Source organism: Phallusia mammillata, chromosome 1, assembly GCF_965637545.1.
Source record: "Phallusia mammillata chromosome 1, kaPhaMamm4.hap1.1, whole genome shotgun sequence".
Taxonomy (NCBI): domain Eukaryota; kingdom Metazoa; phylum Chordata; class Ascidiacea; order Phlebobranchia; family Ascidiidae; genus Phallusia; species Phallusia mammillata.
This window is the reverse complement of record NC_137252.1, coordinates 2,028,915-2,044,431: the sequence shown is the minus strand read 5'-3', so window position 1 is coordinate 2,044,431 and position 15,517 is coordinate 2,028,915. Positions and strand designations below refer to the sequence as shown.

The window sequence follows — 15,517 nt, the reverse complement described above, 5'->3', positions numbered from 1 at the left end:
GTGTGAGCATTGTCCGATAAAGAGGACAGCGTTGTAGCCTAAAGGTTATTTTTTGAGGAGTATGGAAGAGAGAGAACAGTAGCGTCTGATATGATTACGTCGCATGTAAATAAAACGGTGTAAAATAGAGACAAATGCAATTGAAGTCAAGGACAGAAAATGTAATAATGACGAAATATAACGTACTTGCAATCACGTGATAAAGTCACTTGTATTATATTTGCGCTTATTTGTACTGCAATACACGATACTCCACCGTATCAAATTTTAACGACAGGTCAAAATCGTCTCACAGTATATAATAGAAGGATAACAGAAGAAAAATCGTTAAATAAACACGATTATCAACATAAAATCAACAAAGTTAGCTTGCATATAGACCTTAATACCTACAATGCGCGTTTTTTTTATTTCAATGCTATCAGTCGAAACTCGCTACGTTAATGGAGATTATGTACAACAGAATGTACGGGATCGGTGCATGTGGTCGGATGATTGAGATTTAAATCACCTCGAACCGATTATTAATTGCACAATATTATTTATTTCTGTAACAACAGCTAAACAATAAACCTGTAAATATTACACTATACATGTAAACGTAATCGTAATTATTTGATGGACCATCTTTGGAAACCCAGAACCTACCGAAGCACAGCCACAAAACCCAACAAGCTAAACTGAACAAAAAAATGAGTGCAGCAAACGACATGACCGTTGAAACATTCCATCGCCTTTTTTGATTACCGCAACTTTTTTGATGACTTTCATGCTTAGGTGGTGGAACTACAAAAAAAAACGTTTTATTTAATATTTTTAAACAATAAAAATTAAAATATTGCACTCCGTTGTCCGCAATCGTCACCAAACTTTGCAATTAGAAATCCCTAATGGTAAACAGTCTACAAAATAATTTCCTAACATGAGAGATGTCTGTACATTTGGGTGGAGCTACTAACATCAGAATTCACATTAGACGGGTTCGCTAATTTCAAAGAGGTGGCGCGCTCTGATATTTTATATCCAGTTTGTGTAAAAAATGCTGACGGTTGGGCAGGAACTTAGCCGAATGGTCTGGCGAGCCTGACCCATATACAGACACACAAAAAAACAATCTTGATCGGGATTCGTCCCCGGGAGTGTTGTGGGTTTGAAACCCATGAAAAAAAAATGCTGACGGTTAGGGTTATTAGGGTTAGTCTAATGTTTCATAGCAATAGTAACAACAAGATCAAGCTAAACTTTGGTTTCTATCCTTAAATGTAGTGCCTAACGCCATTCCAGTCTCACAGTTAATTCAAATAACTTCGCTCTGTCGTTTTGTAACAAATTAGTTCTAGTGTGCAAGTTCTTGTGCTCGTAGCTCTACTGTGTTAGTAGCTCCACATTTTGGGCTTGGGTCAATTTCAGTTCGTCCGACTTTTGGTTTAGCGAAAATGTTAAGCGTTGGAAAGAAACAAAACAAATTCAGTAGTAATCATCCAAAATTTTAAAAATTAAACATGTGTTACAATTAGAAAACAGTGAAGGTGTTTATTAGGGTTCTGCCTCATAAAAAGCGTGATTGTTATCAAAAAATTGTAATGTTGGAAATAAAAATTTGGGATATTGTTTAGTTAGCATAAAATTAATGCACAAAAAGTATTTGAGCGAATCGCAATTACCAGCGGAATAGATCCCTTGAGTTTTTTTAAACTAAGGAACAAAATAACCACTTTCTAGTTTATTTTACTTAGTTGGCGCAAGTGTGATTAAACAATATCCTACCGTTTAGGCTTCTTTCGACTGGCGATCCTGCAGTTCGATTTGGGGCAGAAATATTTTGACTTGGATTGTGTGCGAAACGCGATTCTTCTCTCGTTGCGTCACAAGCCTCGTTGACCAAACCGAGAAATGCACGTAAATCTCGTGTGTCACGTGTCGTCTCAGCTTTTCTATTTCGGGTTTCTTTTGCTCGTTTCGAAGCGAACAAAGCCAACTCTCGTAAAACTAAAAAACAGTGTTTGTTCAACTCTCTTGAAACTTTAATGGTGAAAGTAACGGCCCAAATAGACGTAAAAAGCGACATGCTTTATTGTTCAAACGAAACGAACAATAAAGCATGTCTCTTTTAACGTCTATTTGGGCCGTTATTTTTACCATTAAACTTATGAACAGATCCGTATATAGTGTTCTCTTGAAACTCTTTTAAAAAATTAATCGTTTTAAAAATGATATCCGAAATTATTACAAAGTCACCTTCACTCATTGTTGGTCGGTTTTCTGGCTCTGGTTTCCAACAGCGCTCCATAAGGTTGCGCAGAAGTTTACAAATCTGAAAATCTTCTGAATCCGGTTTCAATAATTCCAATATTTTGTTGACTGGATCGAGACTTGGTCGTTTAAAATTAACCACGATATCGAATATAAAGGGAGGTTTTTCACCTTCGTAGATTTTTTTTCCTGGTGATCAATTCGTACAGCACCACGGCATAACTGCAACGGTTTAAAGTAATAATAAAACGTACAGACAATACAAAACCAAACAAGTATTTACCTGTACACGTCCATCCACGGTTCAGTGTTTACTTTAGTTGTGAGGAATTGACTATGTTGAACTACAGGTTCACAGTAGAAATCAGGTTTTGGATCTGTTTGTTTTCCGTTCAGTGACTCCATCCAATAAGGGGAACGATTTTTAATCATCCGAGCGGAGGTAAAATTGGTCAGATTCACCTGATAAAGGTAATGTTTGAAATAGCGGTGAACTTTCTGAGGGTTAAAAATAAGTTATTTCGGTAGAATCTGGTAAATTTAGTTGGAAAGCGTCAACAAATATTTATTGCATTTAAAAATACTAACTCCTATAAATGTCAACCTTATACCGTTACCTCATTTGAATCGCTTAACGCCATGTTTTCAGTCCTAACAGCGTTGTGAACAATGGATTTAGAATGTAAATCACTCAATGCGTCAGCAACTTCTTTGGCTATCTGAAATCTTTCATCCCAAGAAAGTTCCTGTTCTCCCAGCACAAGATCTTTAAGATTTCCCTTAGTGGCTTCCAACATGATTCCGACTGATTGAGAAGACCATCGAATTTCTCCATAGCATTTCTGGATGTTTGAGTGATCACATCTTTTTATTTTTTCATTGAAGCCTTCATAAAGATCAACGTTCAATGCACATTTAGGCGTATAATACCTAATAAACCTATTCTCTAATCATAGGGCACTGGGTAGCTACATGTCGTGGGTTCGAATCCCATCACAGGTGAGATCATGCTTTGCTACAAAACGAGCGAAACTCGGGGGACAGGATCGGTGCAAAGCATCTTAGCCTAACATTCTATGAAGTATGATTTAACTCACAAATTTATACTCACTCATTATTGCTCTTGTTTATTTTCCACTCGGGTGCAGCTCTTAAACGAAATCGTTTGATAATATTTGTCCCCAATTCTGGATGGTTTGCTTCATACATTACCACATTGTCGTGACATTCAATCAAAGTTCCAGACATACATTCCAGTTCATAACGATGAAACGTTGGGATCTCAACAATGGTGCTCATCACCAAACTTTAGTGGATTGATTATTGTACAATAATTTTAGAAACACGATTGATTTCATGCACAAGCACATAGTGGGAAAAAACTGAAAACAAGCCATGATGGTTTTTGCACAAACGGTTTTATAATTTTATTGTGATGTGATTTTTTCTCATTAAAATGTTTTTATACAAACAGGAACAAATTCATGGCAATATTTATACTTTTGCTTTACACCGTTGTATTTTCAAAGTGAATTTTCATTACTTAACCGATTTCTGCCTGACTTTATACGTTGCAGCCTTGAAAAGCCTGTGTGTGGCACAAAAAACACCTTGCAGCCAATGTTTCATACCGATCAAAAACAAAACTTTAGGTTTATGTATTGCGTACCTTGACACAATATCACACCACTTAGAGCAAAGTTATTTTCATGTTGAGAAGAACAGAACGTAGTTTCACCTTACATCTCACTTTAAGTCTGAACTATTTGGCAAGAGAAGGGCCAATGTAAGCGCTTTATATGCTAAACTATCCTTTGGCTTAAATTCGCTGGATCTGCCAAAGAATCCACCAATTGTATCTAATTCTGGCGGTTTACAGTTTAATCTGGTATTTGCAAAGTCATAAAAAGAGTTTTATAGAGACACTGTTGCAACATGATCTCATGACACATTTTAAAGAGATAAATTTATGTATTGCTTGGTTTAATATCAAATCCTGTTTCTATGCATTGCACGCTAACCCCTGAATTGTGTTTTGTTGGCGATTTTAACAATGTTTTCATTTTATTTATGATTAGTTTGGAAACTGACCATTAGATTGGAAAGTTTTCGTCAAATGTTTTATGATGGAAAGGTACAGTAGCACACTCCATCACCTTTTAAAGCTGTGTCCCAATGTTTGCTCTCCTTTGAAAAGTACCGAGTACTGAGGATTTTTGTTTTCTAAACAGATTTAAGTACCCTAGTGTTAATATTTAACCCTCAGGTTTCAACACTAAGTACACAACTTTTTATGACGGATCGCTTTCATCCAACGTTTTTAACTTAATGACCAACTGTTCCATTAGTTGATCTAACGAACTCCGTATATTTTACTTATTGAAAGGAACACGACAATGTATTGCATTTGCCAAAAGGACAGTTACAACTATAACAAAATGACAACCATTATAGAATTATGCTTGCAAGGACATGTGTTTAGTTGATTTAACTTTTAACGAAATCAAGCTCAAAAATATGACAGCCATAAAAAGTAAAAATACCACAAGGGCGATAAACATCGGTGACCAGCAACGCCAAACAGCATATGAGGTTCAAGCATAAAACAAAACACCCACCCAACATATCCTGAACTGTGTCTCAAGAAGACAGACTCGACCTGTTGTCCGACTCTCTCGCTGCCCAACTATGTAGCGTACTTTGCTGGTCTGGATTCCTGCGAGAGCATCACAACCAAATCACTTCGCAAGACTGAAAACTTGCTTCAAACCTGCGCGCCATTCTATTGTCGCGGAGAATTAACTGCAAACTGTTGGAAACCCGCTGATGCAACGTCTAAATGTTCGAAGGATATTCCTAAGCAATGTACCAAGCACAACGCCGTCTTCACAGTGTTTCACTACATCCTAACCTCGGACGTGGCATGCGAGGAATTCTCCTAACTTTCCGCATTCAATCACTCGATACAATCCACCATAGCCCTCGCGCCCGCCTTCAAGGGCTCCACACTGACCCCGCTCTACTACGACAACTTTGCTATGACGTCACAAACCAGTGATGACGTCACAGAGGTGAGCGGCATGGACCTGGGAGTGCAGAATGACGTGTTTAGCGATCTGCTTTACGCCGACGCTTTGTATCCCGCTATAGCGATCGGAGCGGTTCAGTTGATAATCCTGCTCTACACCGGCTCCGTTTTTGTCACCATATCCAACTTTTTACTCGGTGCAAGCGCCATGCTCATCGCCTACTTCATCTACTCCGTTGTGCTGAATTTTGCGTTTTTTCCTTTCCTGAACATCACAGCTGTTTTGGTGATGCTTGGACTTTCAGCTGACAACGTGCTCGTCTTTACAAGTGCTTGGCGTCACTACAGCGAAGAAGACAAACAAAAAATCTGCCCTAGTCAGCGTTTCAAAACAGGGGATTACCCGATAAGATGTCGTATCGGTGTTGTGTTGAAAACTGCGATGAAGCATATAGCCTGGTCACTGTTTGTGACCGGTTTCACGACAGCAGCGGCTTTCTTCGCAAACTACTCAAGTGCAGTAACGGCAATAAAGTGTTTCGGAATGTTCACCGGTCTCACAATCCTCTCTAACTTGTTTTTGAGTCTAACTTGGCTCCCAGCGTCAATAGTGCTTCACCATAAACTCTTCAAATTCTCCTACTGCCCACTTCCGTATGACACAAAGACCACGTCATGCTGGATGACGTCACAATGCGCTAAACTCTGCCAAACGCTTTCCGAGATGTCGCGGGTTTTCTTCCATCAAATCCAAGCCAACGTTGGCTTTTGAAATTTTGCGGACGTATTCGTAATTCGTCGTACTATCGACCAGTTCCGGAGCTTGAGAGCTACACTCACTGCTTCATTGAAACATTCAAACATTGGATGGAGGCTCCTTGTTCGAGCGAGAGGCCAGTCTGCTGCGAGACTAGCAAGTTCCCATACCGCCCTCACGTGTTCGAAGAGTGTCTGAAGGAGGCGATGAATGAGATTACGTTGCAACCTGGCATGATGTTGAACAAATACACACCTGGTCCAAGGTTAGTATTTATTTGGTCATGTAAATTATCGTGTTGACCGGGCCTTGTTATAACCGGGCCTTGTTTTGTACAGAAGTATTGATATATAGCTTCACATATTCATCCGTTTTTTTAGGTTTGACCGCAACGACAAACTGATCGGTCTGATCGTGGAAATGCCGACAAATCAACCCTTGAGCGCCTCCTTCAAAGAAATGGACGTTTTCTACACTCACTTGGAGCAATTCCTCTCACCTCTGCTCAGGTCTGCGCCGTTCGGTCTCGCCAGTGGATGGTTCATCGGCGATTTCCAATTCTACTCTCTACAGAAAGGTCCCTACGATGGCACGCTTACGTCAGTGGGACTTTCCCTTCTCGTAGCGCAGTTCGTCATACTCGTGACGTCACGCAACATTGCCATTGCGCTGTTCGCGAACCTCACTGTTGCGTGCGTCATTTTCGTCACAGCTGCGTCATTGGTTCTGCTCGGTTGGGAACTGAACGTTCTAGAATCGGTGACGATTTCGATTGCAGTCGGTCTTGCTGTCGACTTCACCGCTCACTACGCGATCGCTTATATCGTGGCGCCGTCTAGCGGTGATCGACAGCAGCGGGTTGAGTTTGCAGCAAGCCGCATGGGGGCAGCAATAAGCATGGCTGCGCTGACGACGTTTATAGCAGGAGCGGGTTTGCTTCCGTCCAATATGCTCGCGTACAACCATTTCGGCGTGTTCATTATGCTGGTTATGGCTGCGAGCTGGTTGTACAGCAATTACTTCTTCCTGCCCGTGCTGAGCGCCATCGGTCCTCAGGGCAGTTGCTGCGATCTCCGTTGCAGCTCGTCGTGTTGCACTGGCATCGCGACAGACAGCGACGAGCACACCACCATAATGACAGAGACATCTAGTGTCAAGGTGACATGTGCCACCCCTGCCTCGTCACGTGCTCCCATGCTGTCAAGTGACAGTTCCAACGCCACCGAGATAATCGAGCGACAGACAGTGATATGACGGGATGGTGATGTCACATCTGGATATATGATATATTGAATGCGGGTCGTCATGAAGACGAAATGTGTTTGTCGACGTCACAAAAGAACAAACTCTAGTGGAATGGTGGAGTTAAAGTGATTTGACTTGAAATGGCATCAGATATTTTTTGAAACATACTTTGAAGCCACCCATGCAAGTCAAATATCTGAAACAAGCCACTGTTTTGCCACACTTTGGACAAAGTGAAAAATATCCCTTTTTCTATTTTCGTTTATTAAATAAGTTGAAATGGTGTCGACTCGCGTTCCGCTCAGCCAATATGTGTTTAATTGTCTTCAGATATTTCTTGTAACCAATCAAGAAATTGTGAAAAACGACCACAAACTGTTTTCTACATTTTAATAATTCCGCCCCTGAAAGATACCGATTTCTCATTTACCTATCACATAACAACATCACTTCTTAACACTTTGCCTTGAAGTCAAACATTTGAATTGGAACATTGGATTTGTTTCCGATCAAAAACACCACAACTCCTTTTTATATTTTTACTGTCTTGGTTTGCATTGTTTGGATGCTACCAGTGTTAAAGAACTTTCTCATAATATTTAAATAAGTTTCGAAGCAGCTTTTTTGTAACATCCAAACAGTGCATGTCGTAAATATCACTTATTGGTGTTTAGTCGTTTTAACCTGACCGTTCAAGTATACAGCCATTATGAAAATATATTCCCCCCTGTTTTCAAATTGGGTGTGATTTCCTTCTCTGTTCAATTGCTTTTGAGTGGAGACGTTTTTTGTATTGTTTTATTTGAGTGCAATACCTAAATATTTGTGTTGAATTAAGCAAGCTTACATTACAAGTGCTTACTGCATATGTTGAATATATTTTATCGCGTTTTTCACACTGTTTCGCTCAAACTAAAGTTTTATGTCGCTCCAGTTTTTGCTTAAAGTGACCAAATACACGGAACTTTAAAAACACAAGTCTGTTTTAGTATGTTAGATTATTGTTTTCGAATGCTGGTTCGTGGGAGAAAACTGTGTCGTTTCTGAAGTTCCCTTTAGAGAAATGCTTTTCAGGAGTGGCAATATCACTGGACGTGTTTAAAGCTTGACGACAAAAAGCAAATCTAGAACTTCTTTTATGTTGTCAAACGTGATCTCTATTACTAGCTATTACAGAAATTTTAAATCTATTTCTGTTGCACAAACAAAACCGTAGTTTGTTAGTGTTATGACAACTTATAGTAGGTGGTGAAACACTGTTTTAGAGGTATATACTTATTCTGTTTGAATACAGCATTAAGTTTTGTTATATTGCAGGGGTTGGTCTGACTGTTTTTACAACTTTTCAAGTGTTTGGCTGTCTGAGTTATCTACTTATTTTTCCCACCGAGAAAACACCGTCTTAGGCTGACGACAAGTTAATTAGAAATAATTAAGAGAGATATCAGTAGCTTCTAATATCGTATGTGAATATACCGTATAGATAGTGGAAAGGTGATGATGGCATAACTGGTAGAAGGTGTTAAACAGGGACAAATAGCAACTGAGGTCAATAACTTTAAATGTGACGATAACAAAATAAAACGTTCATGTAACCAAAAGTCACTGGTATGATATTTGGGCTTATTGGTAACTGCAATACACTATATACTCCACGATTCATATTTTAAACCGGTGGATTTTAGTTAGTAAACTTTACAGCAAGTCAGGTTCGTCTCACAAACAGAAGGAGATTATAAAATAAGCCTACCGTGAAATTAACACACAATTATGAACATAAAATTAACAAAGTTAGCTTAAATATAGACTTTAGTGCCGATAGTGCGCGTTTTTTTATTTCAGTGCTATTAATCGCAATGTTATTGGTGATTGCGTACAACAGAATGTATTTGCGGATCGATGCTTGTGGTCGGAGAGATGGATCACCACGAACCCATAACTGCATTATACTGTATTACTCCTTTGAACACAAAGATGCTATTACAACTGCAAATAATAGATTAAACATGTAAACATAGTCGTAAATCGTTAATGGACCATCGAGAGAAACCCAGAACCCGCCGATAAACAGCCACAAAACCCAACAGCCAAAACACAACACAATAATGCACCAAATGAATAGAGCAAACAGCTGAACCATTAACAAAAACGATTGGCATATTTGTTTCAAGCAACTTCTTTGACGACTTTCATACTTCGGTGGTGGATCTGCAAAATAGGTTTTATTTAACATTTTTAAACAATAAAAATCGCAATAATGCAATCTATTATTCGCAATCGTCACCAAGCTTTACAACTCATACCGTTTAGGCTTCCACCGACTGGCGTTCCTGCAGTTCGGCTTGAGGCAGAAATTTTTTGACTTGGATTGTGTGCGAAACGTGAATCTTCTTCTGTTACGTCGCAAGCCTTGTTGACCGAACCGAGAAATATTTTCACATCTCGTTTGTCACCACGTGTCGTCTCATTTTTTCTTTTTCGAGTTTCTTTTGCTCGTTTCGAAGCGAACAAGGCCAACTCCCGCAAAACTAAAAAAACAATGTTTGTTCAACGATCTTGGAACTCTTTAAATGTGTAAAATCAGTTGTTTCAAAAATTGTGCAAATTGACATTTCTAAAAATACCATGCTATTTACAACATGAAACGAACAAACTAGTAACAGGGTTTTCCTAAAAGGCTTCAACCAATAGTCACCTTCACTCATTGTTGGTCGTTTTTCTGGTTCTTGTTGCCTTTAGTAGTGAGGTATTGACTATGTTGGAGTTCGGGTTCCGAATAGAAATCAGGTTCTGAATCTTTTTGTTTTCTGCTTAGTGACTCCATTGAAGGGGAACGATTTTCAATCATTCGTGCTGAGCTAAAATTGGTCAGCTTGACCTGAAAAACTTGATGTTTAAAATAATGGAGGATTTTACATCACCTAAAGTGCATTCATAGCAAAGTATGGTGTTATATGTTGAACCAAATAACATGAGACTAATAAATATTTAGTTACCGTATTTTACGGACCATAAAGCGCACCGGCTTATAAGGCGCACGATCAATTTACGAGGGAAAAATAAGGATTTAACTTGCGCCTTATGGTCCGTAAAATACGGTACATTAGACAAAGTGTTATGCTTTGTCATGTTTGGCATCAAAAAAGCGTTTAAACAATGAGATGTAAACATTACCTCTTTTGCTTCGGTTAGTCCAATATTGTCAGTCCTAACAGCATTGTGGACAATAGATTTAGAATGCAAGTAGCTCAGCGCATCAGCTATTTCCTTGGCAAACTGTAATTTTTTGTCCCAAGTGAGTTCGTTTTCTCGATGCAAAATATCCCGGAGATTTCCTTCAGATTGTTCCAACATGATTCCGACCGATTGAGAAGACCATCGAATTTTACTATGGCATTTCTGGATGTTTGGGTGATCACAATATTCCAATATTTTCATTTCTCGCTTTAAACTGCAAAATTGCGTTTTGATATGTAATGACATGCTTAAAATATTTCATTGAACGAAAGGTAACATGATGTAAGATTAGTAAGCATGATAGTAATATGCTTTATGTGTTTTGAAATACAAGTAGAGATTATCGGCTTTCAGAAATAAAAATCAACAGCTCACTGACTAAACTTTAGACAAGAATTATAATTCTTGAATTAAAATCGGTATACACGGGTCACACAAATAATATTTACATTTCGCCAAGCTCATCGTTGGTGAAATTCCCAATTAAACTCATTTCTGAAGCATACAAGCCAGGCTCCTGTCGTGGGCTCGAATCCCACTGCAGTTTAGATTTTTCTAGCCCACGCCTTGCCACATGGAAATAATTGAGAGACCTGACTGATTCAGTATAACGCCTCTCCTGGGTGTGGCATTCTGTGGTGTATAAAATAACCAACAAAGTTTATACTTACTCATTATTGCTTTTGTTTATTTTCAACTCGGGTGCAGCTCTCAAACGAAATCGTTTTATTATAACATTTCCCAATTCTGGATGGTTTGCTTCATACAGTAGCACATTGTCGTGACATTCAATCAAAGTTCCAGACATACATTCCAATTCATAACGATGAAACGTTGGGATTTCAACGATGGCACTCATCACCAACGTTCAATAACTACAAGATTTCCATATCGGTTTTTCGTTACACTGACTAGTTCGATCGTTAAATTTTAAAAATCTAAATATATTACAGACCAATAAATAAGCTGTTGTAGCAGACTGTTACTCTTCCAACAGGTTGATTAATTATCAATTACACATTACAATGCGAGTGAAAACATTTTCTGTTTCATATGACAGTGGTGTCCAACCTGGCTATGTTTCGGCATTCAAACAAACTAAATATTTGAAGCTGATCAATTTAGAAACGACAAAAGAATAAACGTAATCGCAAGACGTTAGAAAATCATTCCCACTTTATTGTGATCCTTTTGACAGTTTTTGATCAAAACATTAAAACAAACAAAGCAACTTTAGGTCTAGCATAAACATCCAATTTTTACTATCAAACCCTAACAATTATAGTTGCGGTATTTGAATACAAATTTTTCTCGACAAGCTTGAAATCGCTCAGTAGAAAACTTCAGCCTACACGCAACGCAATGGTTCCTCTTCACGCTTGAAATTTTACCCAAAGTGCCACATGTGTGAAAATCACCCCAGTCTACGTATGTGTTGACAAAACAAAGTTGTTCAAGCGCATCAAGTTCGAATGCGACCTGTGTTCAACGCTTCCTCTATCACGTGAAATAGTATCAGTTCAGTATTAACAAAACAAGTAGGCTGTCCAGAAGCAAGTTTAAGACATTCATTCTTTTTTTCTTCAAATTGTCAAACAAAGCTCTGCTCACTACGGTACTAATGTAATAATTCAACTGAATCAACTAAATGTTAACCAAATATTCAGACTATTAACAAACCATCCACCCTTTTCCATCCTGGAAATTAATACCCTTAAAACTCTGCGATATGAGCTAAATACATGAAACATCGCGTTGTTCGCGAACCTCTCTGTTGCGTGCGTCATTTTCGTCACAGCTGCGTCATTGGTTCTGCTCGGTTGGGAACTGAACGCTTTAGATTCGGTGACGATTTCGATTGCAGTCGGTCTTGCTGTCGACTTCACCGCTCACTACGCGAAAACGCATTAATGTATTCGAATAAATTTACAAAGCATATCAAGTTTATGCGTGGATCTGTTTTTACGAACAAAGTAAATTTAAATGTGCTTTTAGCGTTGTCATGGCAACCGGAATTTCGCCACCAACCAGAAAAGAAGTTTAGCACTCGTTAAATACAAATGTATTTACATAATCCATCAGTTGAAAGACACCAGCTTACACGTCACACAAAATTTCCTTATTACGCTTTAAACTTAACCCACTAACTATGTCAATACCTACCAAGCACGTATTTGTTGCCGAAACGGCGTTGCTTACGGGCACAAGGTTCGATTACGTCAAATCGGTTCAACGTTACCTTCATCACGTAAACTCGTGTCTGTGGTGTATTGATAAAACGTCAGTTTTCGGACACTAGTAACATTACTGAGGCAAGTTAAACACATCCATGCTTTATCAATTAAAAAATGCCAAATAAAGTTTTTTAACTGTTTAAACTATGAACAAAATCTCTTTTAAATTGCACTAACTTTGGAATCAGTAATGCAGGTCTGTTATTTTTCAGTGTGATAAGAATAGTTTCAAAACTGGCAAAGGAACTACTTTTATTGCAGTACATGCGGCGTTTTATCGCAACAATATATGGTATCACACGATATATTCCAAAACTCCAAACAAAACTCCATTTACAAACCAAAGAACTAACGTATAGATTTCAAAAGCAGAACAACGTATATAAATATTAACAAGTTAAATACGTGGAATACCGCAGCACAGCACAAAATTTGTTAATAAAACTTTTCTCACAAGATTAGGGTTCTAATCCTGTTTCAATATCTTGTTCGTTTCTTAGGAACAAAATTTGAGTTAATTTGGGAATGCAAGTGAAAAACAACCATTTTAAAGTAATTACCAGGCAATAAAAGACTTGGATTAAAATCTGAATTAACAAAACTGCTATCATGATAAGCACAAAAACTACCAATCCGATCATTACCAACAGTACAATCGAATCAATTCCTTTGAAGCAAGCCTGTGAATCCGTAAATGCACCAACAAACGCACAAACAAAACCACTAAGCAAAGTTATAATACCATAGCTGATCAGATACAGAGCATAAAAGTTAAAAATACACGAAGACCAATCATTTTCGCAACAAATCTTGCTACATCTGCGTGCGGAAATCCTGCAATCTGTCAAACAAACATAAATCGATAAGTTTTTTGGCGTAGAGACATTTACATTGCATAATTTGTAAGAGCCACTTGGATTTAAACGCAAAAAGAATTGTAACAACAGTGATTTAAGCTTAATAAAACTTACAGTTGCAACATTCTTTGTGGCGTCTACTTTCTGCCATAAGGTCATCTGCAAAACAAATCTTTGATATCAGTAAGAAATATATGCGACTATAAAAACGTTTATCTTGTGTATGAACACTAGCATGTAACCTGAGTGTTGAATTAGAGTCTTATAATCATTAGACATAAAACAATGCAAAAAATAATCAAGAAAATTGCATTTAGATTTCTACTTGGGCTGATAAGATAAGTTTCCTTTTTTATTTATATTCCTAGAAATTATGCCGATTCTATAGGTCGTTTTAATACAAGAATGTTTTATCTTGTTGAATATTTTGTAAAACCCAAACCTATTTTCGTAGCATCAAACGCCTCCTTGTCCAAACCCAGGAATACATCTGCATCTCTTGTGTCACGTGTCGCTTCAGCATTTCGTTTCCGGGCTTCTTCTGCTCGTTTTGTGACAAATCTCGTAAACGCTTCTGAAACTGCACACATTTTTGAATATGTTAAATATTTGTTTGAAAGAAGAAAGGACAGAATGAATTGCAACCAAACGCCACCTTCACTCATTGTTGGTCGTTGTTCTGGTTCTTTTTGCCAACAACGCTCCATAATGTTCTGCAGAAGTTTAAAAGTCTTAAAGTCCTCTGAATCCGGTGTCAATGATTCCAACACCTTGTTGACTGGTGTTAGACTTGGTCGTTTGAAATTAACCAAAATATCGAAAATACAGGGAGGTTTTTCATCTTCGAAGATTTTTCTTCTGGTAATCAGTTCGTACAGCACCATGGCATAACTGTAACGATTAAATTGCTTTGGTTTTAGCAACATGGAAATTTTTTTCAAACATATCCGTTACCTGTACACGTCCATCCAAGTTTCCCACTTGGGCTCATTAGTGGTGAATTGATTAAGTTGGAGTTCAGGTTCAGAATAGAAATCAGGTTTTGAGTCTTTTTGTTTTCTGTTAAGTGACTCCATTGAAGGGGAACGATTTTTGATCACTCGTGCGGAGCTGAAATTTGTAAGCTTCACCTGACAAAGTAGACGTTTGAAGTAAAATTAGATGTCACATAACTTAAAAAGACCTCATATCGAAAAAAAACCGTCCAATGTGATAAATTGAATGGGAAGCAAACAAATAAAATTGTAAGATTTTAAAATTCCCACGGCTATGTATGACAAATGAAAGGCTTCAACATTAAGGTTAAACCGTTACCTCATTTGTTTCGCTTAACACCACGTTTTCAGTCCGAACAGCATTGTGAACTATGGATTTAGAATGTAGGTGACTGATTGCGTCAGCAATCCCCCTGGCAATCTGAAATCTTTCATCCCAACAAACATCCTGTTCTCCCTGCAGGAGATCTTGGAGTTTTCCTTCCTTTGTTGGTTCTAACATGATTCCGACTGATTGAGATGACCATCGAATTTTTCCATGGCATTTCTGGATGTTTGGGTGATCACAATACCCCAATATCTTCATTTCTCTCTTTAAACTGCAAAAATATTAAAAGTTATAACTTGGTAATAATAAAAAATAGGTTAGCAAATTTACTTAAAATTGTTGATGTGTATAATTAGCATACAAATGCAGGAACTGTTTTTGAAAGCAGCAAGCAAATTACTGTGTTATGTACAGCACTAATTCTGGAATCATACTTAAGGCCTTTATGTAGACCAGTGTAAACCTCTACAAACATATAATTCAACCTGTCTCCCAAACATGGGTCACAAGGTATCCAAAAGCCTAACCCCTCACATGGGAATTTATCGAAGCCGGCTTAATTGAGTGATTTGAAAATAAATTA

General features: G+C 38.1%; 1 pseudogene across 1 annotated transcript; it reads left to right on the top strand.

Annotated features, from left to right (window-relative positions):
- The first annotated feature begins 4,770 nt into the window (after positions 1 to 4,770).
- On the top strand, positions 4,771 to 7,697 carry LOC145209238 (protein dispatched homolog 1 pseudogene; annotated as a pseudogene). Its single transcript, XR_013855038.1, has 3 exons — positions 4,771 to 4,786; positions 4,846 to 6,303; positions 6,419 to 7,697. The product of XR_013855038.1 is annotated as a protein dispatched homolog 1 pseudogene (transcript).
- Positions 7,698 to 15,517: the final 7,820 nt, after the last annotated feature.